Here is an 11,569-nt window from a genome sequence, read left to right as displayed (position 1 = left end):
GAGGACGAACACTGAGATGGAATAGACCTGCTAATATACCCAAAATACCCGCTGCTATATGATGAGAAGCTATTCCTCCTGGAACAAAAGGATCAAAACCTTCAGCTCCCCATGCTGGATCCACTGGTTGTATTTTTCCAGTTAGTCCATAAGGATCAGACACCCATATCCCAGGACCATACAAACCCGTTACATGAAATGCTCCAAATCCGAAACAAGCTACTCCTGAGAGGAATAAATGAATTCCAAATACTTTTGGCAAATCTAAACAACGTTTTCCCGTACGTTCATCACAGAATATGTCCAGATCCCAATATACCCAATGCCAGATAGCTGCCAAAAAGCACAGGCCAGAAAACACGATATGTGCCACGGCCACACCTTCATAACTCCAAATACCGGGATTAATTACAGTTTCTCCGGTGATGTTCCATCCACTCCATGAATCCTTTATTCCCAAACGAGTCATAAAAGGTATAACGAACATACCTTGTCTCCACATTGGATCAAGAACAGGATCGGATGGATCAAAAACTGCTAATTCGTACAGAGTCATTGAACCAGCCCAACCAGCAACTAGAGCTGTATGCATTATATGTACAGAAATTAACCGTCCAGGATCATTCAATACGACGGTATGAACGCGATACCAAGGCAAACCCATGCAAACACCCCTTTATCGGAAAAAGTAGACACTATGTAACTTTCTCACATTGGATTGGAAGAGATCATGTTATCGAGCTAGACCCGGGACGGAGATGAGACGGAGGATACGGGTCCACTGATCAGGATCCATTCCCCTTTCTCTCTCTCAGCCTAACTGGATCCACTCCCCGCGCTTTTCTCTCTGAACCAACTTGATCGATGCGCTGATAAGATTAGGGCGCGGAACCAACTCGGATCCACTCCCCGTACTTTTCCCTCTCTGAACTGACTGGTTAGGACCGGCAGGGGCTCGACCATTAGGTACTTGACCATAAGGACCTTTAGGTGCTCGACCATAGGATGCGTAAGCAGGCTCGACTGATAAGGAGAGGACCTTTAGGTACTCGACCATAAGGACCGGAGGGGCTCGACTGTTAAGGAGAGGGCCGCCATCGAGAGGATGCGTAAGCAGGCTCGACTGTTAAGGCCGCCATCACCTTTAGGTGCTCGACTGTTAAGGATGCGTAAGCAGGCTCGACTGTTAAGGACCGGAGGCGCTCGACCATAGGGAGAGGACCCTTTAGGGTGCGTTAGCACACTCGACTAATAAGGATGCGTACGCAGGCTCGACTGTTAAGGAGAGGATGCGGAAGCAGGCTCGACCAACGGGAGAGGACCTTTAGGTACTCGACCCCAAGGATGCGTAAGCAGTCTCGACTGTTAAGGAGAGGATGCGGAAGTAGGCTCGACCAACGGGAGAGGACCTTTAGGTACTCGACCATAAGGGAGAGGGAGAGGAGAGGGGGCTCGACCATTAGGGAGAGGAGAGGACCTTTAGGTACTCGACCATAAGGATGCGTAAGCAGGCTCGACTGTTAAGGATGCGTAAGCAGGCTCGACTGTTAAGGAGAGGACCCTTTAGGGTGCGTTAGCACACTCGACTAATAAGGATGCGTAAGCAGGCTCGACTGTTAAGGAGAGGATGCGGAAGCAGGCTCGACCAACGGGAGAGGACCTTTAGGTACTCGACCCCAAGGATGCGTAAGCAGGCTCGACTGTTAAGGAGAGGATGTGGAAGCAGGCTCGACCAACGGGAGAGGACCTTTAGGTACTCGACCATAAGGGAGAGGGAGAGGAGAGGGGGCTCGACCATTAGGGAGAGGAGAGGACCTTTAGGTACTCGACTGTTAAGGAGAGGGAGAGGAGAGGGCCGCCATCGAGAGGGAAAGCACAGATCGGAACAGAGCATAGGGAAAGCAACAACCCCAACGAACACAGTTCAGGACCCATCGCATCGAACAACACCCTTTTCTTTTCAACCATCACGAAAGCACAGACCCGAAACTAAGCACCGAAATCAACCCAGTCGAGTCAATCAAATGTACATTCCCATGCTCGATACCCATCCAATGCAATGCCCGACCCAGGATTGTTTGGAGCACGTACAGAATTACCACCTATCGTCCTCGGTGGTAACCACGTATCATCGCTATGGACTCGCCTATCTTCAAGAGTATGATCTGATCCATCCCTTGCACGTCGTATAGTAGACAGCCAATGCTAATCTATGCTACCTCCTAATGCCTGCCCACTGCACTTAATATACTATGCATTCTATGCCCCAACTACTGCTTCTGATTCAAGTGGAAAATAGAAAATAACAAACATTGAACATCGAATAATGAAGATCGAACATCAAATAATGAATCGCAAACTGTGAACTGTTAATCGTAAAGTGTGAATTATAACGCGTCAACTAGAAACTGTAAAGTGAGACTGCTTTGTTCGTTCCCGGAAAACTCTCATAAACCTCTGGCTTCAAAGAAAGGCTTTAGCAAATCAGCTCTACGATCAATCGTGAAGGCATCTGAGCTAGAAGCTAAGGCGGTTGACTAAGTTACTTCTCCAGATTGAGATTTATACCCAGTATCTGAACTACTACCATCACCAGCAGCGCGAGTAGTTGACCTTGAATCCGTTGATCCGGTTGATCCAGTTGACCGAGATATAGTCGCAGCTTACCTTCGCTCGTAGCTTTCTCTTTGGATGAGTCCACTAGATTAGACCACCTTAACCGATAGCTTACTACTGCTAGGTCCAAGTTGGTTACTTGGCTTGCTCGCAGCTTGGTTACTTGGGAACTAAGATAGGCGGGGTAGTTTTAGGACCAGAATTCTTGTATATAGGGTATGTTGTCATAGCCTTTACAAGTGGTATTCAATAACAAAGCTAGTGGTCTGGTCCACGCTTAAGACATAGTCCTGGTCCACCACAGTTTTCATTTCCTAACCCATTTGACCAATAGTGACTAATTACCTACCAATAGGCTACGCCCCTATTGCTAGTCTAGGATCGGACTATTGACTTCGCTATTTATGAATGAGCCTTTTTTGTTCTTCCTGAAAGCCTTTGCCATATAATTTGCCTTTTCTATCCTTTACCGAGTTGATCCATCAGTTTGAAAGCCTGCAGCATCCCTTATGGTTCCAGCTTACCTTCGCCCGGTACCTGAGTCAGAACCAGTGAATGATAAAGCAGCATAGGTAGCAGAGTAAAAGATGGCAACATCACCCGCAGTAGATTCTTTTGACCGAGTCCCAGTGGCGGAGTCTTTAGGCGCAGATTCCACGGCAAAGGAATAAGCAGCTGATCCGAGCAAGCAATTCATCAGTCGCAATTGAAGCTACAGTTTCATTCATTGACCCAGCAGCTGCTTCCCCATCAATTATAGTTCTAAAGCCAGTCAATTACCGAGTTGTGATTGCATAAGTAGCAAAGCAAGCTAGAGCGAAGGCAGCAGAGACAAAGGTTAGAGCAAGAAAGGTAGGAGTAGAGCGCCTAGTTACAGTTTACCTGGTTGAAGCATCACTAGAAGCATAGGCGGTTTGCTGAGTAACAGCTTCAGTTGATCCACTTAAACCAGCAGATTCACCAGCTTATGTTCCAGTACCTACAACCACCCTTGTTTCTGGAACTCCATATGTATCTGCGCCCACCTCTCCTACCTTGATGGAAGCCATGAGCGATAGCGATTAACTGGGGAAGGCAGAAAGGAAATAAGGGGAGAAAGAAGGAAGGGACATAACGGGTGAAAGAACCGCTGACTTAGAAATAATTTCTGCTTAGGAATTGAGGAAGGTGGGGTGAATAGACAGGTGTAGACATATAGCCAGGTGTGGCGATGGATTCTTTTATGTTTGGGAACCTATAGAGGATGCCTTCTCGTAATTGCTTCTATGTTCGCTTTTCTTTCACGTGCCCCTCATTCCCACATGAATTGACTGGGCTACGCTATTCGACCTGGCTCCGTTAATCCAATGGGCTTGGCTAATCCACTTGGCTTGCCTAATCGACTGCTTTCATCCACTGGCTTTCATCCACTGGCTCTAATACGTTCTAATCCCCGAGGCTACGCTAATCGACTCGGATGGGCTGAGCTACACCGGGCTGCTCAGCTACACACAGAGGAGAGGACCCATACGGGAATACACACACAGATAAGATATATATATATATATACGTATATATACATATTACATATTTAGGGAGGGATGACCAGCCCATAGTAGCTTAGGGGTGATTACCAGCCCAGCATCCTAGCGTAAAGGAGGTAGGGATGAAAACCTAGTATAGAGGTGGGGCTTATCACCCCGTAGTTAGGAGGTGGGGATGACAACCAGACTGACTGGGTTAGGTCACTGATTGGATGATAACGACTTGCATGGTTCGTTTAGCAGCCCCAATGATTAGCAGCATGGTTCGTTTAGCAGCCCCAGTGAGTAGCGCGGGAGGGAAAATCACCCAAGAGTAGAAGGAGGACCGAGGTAAAGGGAACAACCTATCAGCTGAACCCCAATAGAAGTACTCGGTAGGGATAATTACCCAATGACGTTTAGGAGCTAAAGGTGTTTGGCTACTTGCATTAGTAGCTGGCTCTCAAAAAGAAAAGAAAAAATACAAGACCGAACTATGACTTACGGGCTCTGCCGGTCTCCTCATGCATCAGTTCAAATAGAAAATTGAGCACCTCACATAGCTGGTACATAGAGCAACCACATAGACAATCATAGCCAGGAGTCATTGCCAAGAGATGGGAGGCCTTGTCACTATAGCCGGTACTCCTAGCCAGTCGTCATTGACAGTCATAGCCATAGAGACACTTAGCCATACATAACGGACATACCGCAATAAGCACCTAACGTAGCCCATACAGTTTTACCCACTCATACCAGCCATAACACAATAAGCACCGGACATAGCCAGCACATAAAGTACCTGACATAGACATCTGCGACAGAAGGTCATAGCTTATAACCGGTTGTCATAGACACTCAGTGCCTGTTCTCATTGCCTTACGGTCAGTGCAAATAGCCGGTTATCTTTGCCAATAGCCAGGAGTCATAGCCGAGCATTGCCAGGGCGCCTTAAGGTCATTGTATCAATAGCCAATAGTCATAGCCGGGAGGCCCTGTCGGGAGTACTTGACAGACGGTCCATTGTATCGATAGCCAATCATTGTAAGCCGGTCATAGCCGGGCTTTGCTACGCTGCTTGGATCCCCGGCTGCTCGGCTTGGTTTATGGGCTTGGCTACTGGAATACTCGACTTTGATACTCTACTTGGGTACTATACTTTGCGACTCAACTGGGCTGGTGGCTGCTGCGCCATGAAACTGGGATGGCTACTGCGCTATTCGACCGGGCTAATCTACTGGGCTGGTGGCTGCTGCGCTAATCAAATGCTTGGATACTCTCAATCGCTGCTTGGCTTGGTTACTCAGACTGCGCTACTCCGCTTGGCTACCGGGATACTTAACCGAGCTTGGCTGGAAACAATCAATGCATAGGAGCTAGGTAAGTCTAGAAGCTATGGTCACTGCAGCTACTCAGTGCAACTACTCCTCAGTGTCAGAAAGAAGCCATACTCTTGGGAAGCTATACTCATAATGGCTACACTCATCAAAGGTATACTCAGGGCATATAGCTCTAGTCTGTGCCAAGTAATTGATCATAGTCAATAGCCTGTGGTCGCTGATAGCCTGTTGTCATTGCGCTTGAATGAAGATCATTCCCAATCAATCATTCCCAGAAAGTTCCGATAGACAGGAAAGAGGAGTACTCGTCGGGAGTACTCGATTGAAGGTCAGTCAGTGCCACTTATAGTTAGTTCTCATTGACGATAGCCCATAGTTGAGGCCAGGAGTCGATGCCGCTAGTCAATGTCTGTTTGTTGTCAGTCATAACCAGAAGGTGGTCGACAGCCAATCATAGTTGATATAGCCAGAAGGGCATTGCTAATAGATGGTAGTCAGAGCCGCCGGTACTCATAGCCATACAGAAAGAAAAATGCTAGTCATAGCTGGGCTTGGATACTCATATTTTCTCATAAACTGGGATAATTGGGCTGGGCTCGGCTAATTGAAGCCGCTGGGATGGGCTTAGTACCCAGATGATCCAATCAATCCGCTTGGCGAATCCACAGGGAGAGGGGACGACTCAATGGGGCTTCAATGGGGCCTAATTAGGGGCTACTCAATGAGGCTACTTTAAGCTGTCAATAATCCTAGATTTGATACACGTGATACTGATAGTAGGTAGTTGATCCCAGAGTTGATGCACTTGATGCTTAGCTTTCTTTCTACTTGAGTTTCTCTCACTCCCAATATGAGACAATCTCATGTACCCATCGAGGGATAATAAATTGTCCCCATGTTCTATACCCTCGAACCTCCAACTCACTTACCGGTAATGATACTAGGCTCTTATGCTCCTTGTGATCCAAATATAGTAGAGAAGCCACCTCTTTGCTTCCTGAATTCACCCTATCAATAGGTTCTCCTTGGTCCCCCTAACTAGCCTAAAGAGAGTCTGTCCATTGGAGTGAAGATCTTAAGCTGTAGAGAAATAACTACTAGTATACAAGTCAGTTCTTCGGAGAGTAATATCTAATTGGAGACGAAAAGGTGCGAAGCCGCCAGAGAAGAAATAGGAGGGGCAAGGACCCGGAGGGGCTTGCGCTTCCTAGTGCAAGGAAAATGTGAACTTTTATCCAATAGGTATATTGCCATAGGCCACCTTTTGACTAGCGAATTTACACGATCAAACTATTGGAACAAGATAAGCTAAAAACTCAAAGCCACTATTTGGTCTGGGTTTGAATCCCTCAGTTCTTTTTTTTTCTTCAAGAGCTCACCAGGTGAATTTTGGAGTTCCTCAGCCCCAACTAACCGGAATCCCATCCAATAAAACGAAAGAATTATAAATCTCCAAGATAATAGATAGGAATACTGCAAATAGAGCCATTGCAAAACCCATAGGAGGAGTAGTTCCCCATCCAGGAGCTACTTTACCATATTCTAAATTAAGCGGTTTTAAGGTCGTTCCTACAAGGGTTTCTTTTGGCGTGGTTTTGGAGGTATCATCAATGGTCTGTGTAGCCATAGAAACTATTGTATTGGTTGAGATCTGTTAACTTTGTTATTATATGGTAAACATACCATGATATTGGGATCACCTAATAATGGAAACTGCAACCTTAGTCACCATCTCCATATCTTGTTTACTTGTAAGCTTTACTGGTTATGCCCTATACACCGCCTTTGGGCAACCCTCTAAACAACTTAGGGATCCTTTTGAGGATCACGAGGACTAATTGAAAGAATGACCTTCCCTATAGGGAAGGTCATTCTTTCTTTGATGGGAGAGAAAGAATGACGATTTGGAGAAGCAAAATTATTTTCCCCCTTTAGTCGGAAGTTTGGGTGGTTCTCGGAAGAAAATAGCGAAAAAGATTATCCCTAGGGTCGATACCAACAGGAATGTATAAACCAATGCTTCCATAGATTTGATTTGATCGTAATTTACAATTATGGAGATAGCTTTCGTACTAATATTTATTAGAGAAGAGATAGGAGCAATATCATACCACTTGTCTTTTAGTAGTTGGATCTCCCAGTTTTTGGAATGCTCCAAATTCTATTCGATCATCCAGATCCGAGTCGATACCAGCAAAAACATCTCTGAATAAGGTCCTAGCACCATGCCAAATGTGTCCAGAAAAGAAAAGGAGAGCAAATGTAGCATGTCCAAAAGTAAACCAACCCCTTGGACTACTACGAAAAACACCATCAGATTTTAGAGTAGCACGATCTAATTCAAAAATTTCACCTAATTGAGCACGTCTAGCGTATTTTTTAACTATAGCAGGATCACCAAAACTGACCCTGTCAAGTCCACCACCATAGAACTCAACAGTTACACCTACTTGTTCAACACTATACTTTGATTCTGCCCTCCTAAAAGGAACATCGGCTTTCACAATTCCTTCTTTGTCCACCAGAACTACTGGAAATGTTTCGAAAAAGGTAGGCATACGACGTACAAAAAGCTCATTTCCCTCCTTATCTTTGAAGATAGGGTGTCCTAACCAACCAACAGCTATTCCATCTCCATTGTCCATTGCACCTGCTCTGAATAACCCCCCCCTTAGCTGGATTATTACCAATGTAATCATAAAAAGCGAGTTTCTCGGGAATTTTGGACCAAGCTTCTGATAGGCTTAAATTTTCGGCTAGACCGGCACGAACCCGTCGATCTATTTCTTGTTGGAAGTATCCCTGATCCCACTGGTAACGAGTGGGACCGAATAATTCGACCGGAGTAGTTGCGGAGCCATACCACATGGTCCCAGCAACAATGAAAGCTGCAAAAAACACAGCAGCAATACTGCTGGATAGGACCGTTTCAATATTCCCCATGCGTAATCCTACGTATAAACGTTGGGGAGGACGAACACTGAGATGGAATAGACCTGCTAATATACCCAAAATACCCGCTGCTATATGATGAGAAGCTATTCCTCCTGGAACAAAAGGATCAAAACCTTCAGCTCCCCATGCTGGATCCACTGGTTGTATTTTTCCAGTTAGTCCATAATGATCAGACACCCATATCCCAGGACCATACAAACCCGTTACATGAAATGCTCCAAATCCGAAACAAGCTACTCCTGAGAGGAATAAATGAATTCCAAATACTTTTGGCAAATCTAAACAACTTTTTCCCGTACGTTCATCACAGAATATGTCCAGATCCCAATATACCCAATGCCAGATAGCTGCCAAAAAGCACACGCTAGAAAACACGATATGTGCCACGGCCACACCTTCATAACTCCAAATACCGGGATTAATTACAGTTTCTCCGGTGATGTTCCATCCACTCCATGAATCCTTTATTCCCAAACGAGTCATAAAAGGTATAACGAACATACCTTGTCTCCACATTGGATCAAGAACAGGATCGGATGGATCAAAAACTGCTAATTCGTACAGAGTCATTGAACCAGCCCAACCAACAACTAGAGCTGTATGCATTATATGTACAGAAATTAACCGTCCAGGATCATTCAATACGACGGTATGAACGCGATACCAAGGCAAACCCATGCAAACACCCCTTTATCGGAAAAAGTAGACACTATGTAACTTTCTCACATTGGATTGGAAGAGATCATGTTATCGAGCTAGACCCGGATCATCTCGAAAGTGAACATCTATTCACTTGGACATTGCTAATGATGGAACAGGTTATGAAATCATAAGGTTAGAGCTGTAGCTATGAGTGCTACAGATGGTTTGACGAGAGGAATGAGAGTGATTGACACGGGAGCTCCTCTAAGTGTTCCAGTTGGTGGAGCTACTCTCGGACGAATTTTCAATGTTCTTGGAGAACCTGTCGATAATTTGGGTCCTGTAGATGCTGGCATAACATCTCCTATTCATAGACCTGCTCCCGCCTTTACAGAGTTGGATACAAAATTATCCATCTTCGAAACAGGCATTAAAGTAGTAGATCTTTTGGCTCCTTACCGCCGTGGGGGAAAAATTGGTTTATTTGGAGGAGCTGGAGTGGGTAAAACAGTACTCATTATGGAGTTGATCAACAACATTCCTAAGGCTCATGGAGGGGTATCTGTATTTGGAGGAGTAGGAGAATGTACCCGTGAAGGGAATGATCTTTACATGGAAATGAAAGAATCGGGAGTAATTGATGAACAAAAAATATCAGAATCAAAAGTGGCTCTGGTCTATGGTCAGATGAATGAACCACCGGGAGCTCGCATGAGAGTCGGTTTAACTGCTCTAACCATGGCCGAATATTTCCGAGATGTCAATGAGCAAGACGTACTATTATTTATTGATAACATCTTCCGTTTTGTCCAAGCGGGATCAGAGGTATCCGCCCTATTAGGCAGAATGCCTTCCGCCGTGGGTTATCAGCCAACTCTTAGCACGGAAATGGGTTCTTTGCAAGAGAGAATTACTTCCACAAAAAAGGGATCCATAACCTCGATTCAAGCAGTTTATGTACCTGCTGACGACTTGACCGACCCTGCTCCTGCTACGACATTTGCACATTCAGATGCTACTACCGTACTATCGAGAGGATTAGCTGCGAAGGGTATCTATCCAGCAGTGGATCCTTTAGATTCAACATCGACTATGCTCCAACCTTGGATCGTAGGCGAAGAACATTACGAAACTGCACAAGGGGTTAAGCAAACTTTACAACGTTATAAGGAACTTCAAGACATTATAGCTATTCCTGGACTGGATGAATTATCGGAGGAAGATCGTTTAATCGTGGCAAGAGCAAGAAAAATTGAACGTTTCCTATCACAACCCTTTTTCGTAGCAGAGGTATTCACAGGTTCCCCGGGCAAATATGTGGGTCTCATGGAAACAATTAGAGGTTTTCAAATGATCCTTTCTGGAGAATTAGATGGTCTTATCGAACAGTCTTTTTATTTGGTGGGTAATATTGATGAAGCTACCGCGAAGGCTATAAACTCCAGCATGGAAAGTTAATTCTGAAAATGACCCTAAATCTTCGTGTACTGTCTCCTAATCGAGTCATTTGGGATTCAGAAGTTAAAGAAATAATTCTATCTACTAATAGTGGTCAAATTGGCGTATTACCCAATCATGCTTCACTTGTGGCAGTTGTAGATATAGGAGTTATGAAAATACGTCTCAATGGGAAGTGGTCCACTATGGCTATGATGGGCGGTTTCGCTCAACAGGAATGTATAAACCAATGCTTCCATAGATTTGATTTGATCGTAATTTACAATTGTAGCAGATATATTATTGCGAATAATCCCGATGGCTCCGGGGGAGAAAGAAGCACTTACCTATTACAGAGATGGTGTGATTTGATATTTTTCCGTTCTTCTTTTTTGGGGAAAGAAAAGGTAAGGTATTCGGGAATAAAAATTGGGTAAAATAAAACTTACGCTCAGTGAAGGTGAGTTCTGGAGATAGAACAATTCCTTCTGTCGTGTATCCCCGGTCAATGCACCTTTAGATGCTTTCATCTCCTGAGGATTTTAGTACCGAGCGAAAGGTTACACCTATGCAATAGGCCTTGCTTGTATAGTTGAACCTATTTGATAGGCGCGCATGAGGGGAGAAAGCACTACGTATGGAAATCGACAACACAAAAGCTTCGTTATAGCCCATATGCATTACCCTTTTCTGAAGGGTAGTGAGAATGGTTGGGACAACAAACATCCATCTCGTTTGTACTTCGGATACCCTTATAATGGAACCATCGGAGATTGTTGAAGTGATTAATCCCCGGAGAATACAGGGCGTTAAGAACAAAGAAATTGTTAGAGGTTCCATTCCTAGTAGTAAGATCCTTGGTATTTGGAAAAGAATCTTTGCAAGAAGGATGGCTAGAGATTCATTGGAAATACACTAGCCCCTGTTAATTCATAATATTGGGTCAGAATCTTTTTTTTTTTTTTTTCAATTCCACGGATTACTCCCCATATTACCTACTGTAAAGAAAGGAGGAGCCGTATGAGGTGGGAATCTCATGTACGGTTTTGAAGCGGAGATCATTTCAATGGAATGAAC

At 44.7% G+C, this 11,569-nt stretch overlaps 1 pseudogene across 1 annotated transcript; it reads right to left on the bottom strand.

Moving 5' to 3' along the window:
- Nucleotides 1–7,045: 7,045 nt before the first annotated feature.
- On the bottom strand, nt 7,046–9,227 carry LOC149215427 (photosystem II CP47 reaction center protein pseudogene; annotated as a pseudogene). The gene is made up of 2 exons (XR_016251033.1): nt 7,360–9,227; nt 7,046–7,309 (listed from the first exon to the last, which is right to left on the bottom strand). The product of XR_016251033.1 is annotated as a photosystem II CP47 reaction center protein pseudogene (transcript).
- Nucleotides 9,228–11,569: the final 2,342 nt, after the last annotated feature.

The sequence above is a fragment of the Pinus tabuliformis genome, chromosome 1_1, assembly GCF_031772625.1.
Source record: "Pinus tabuliformis cultivar Carrire ecotype Pingquan chromosome 1_1, CPIR1, whole genome shotgun sequence".
Classification (NCBI taxonomy): Eukaryota; Viridiplantae; Streptophyta; class Pinopsida; order Pinales; family Pinaceae; genus Pinus; species Pinus tabuliformis.
Note: the sequence above shows the minus strand (reverse complement) of the source record. Positions and strands in the feature narration are given on the sequence as shown.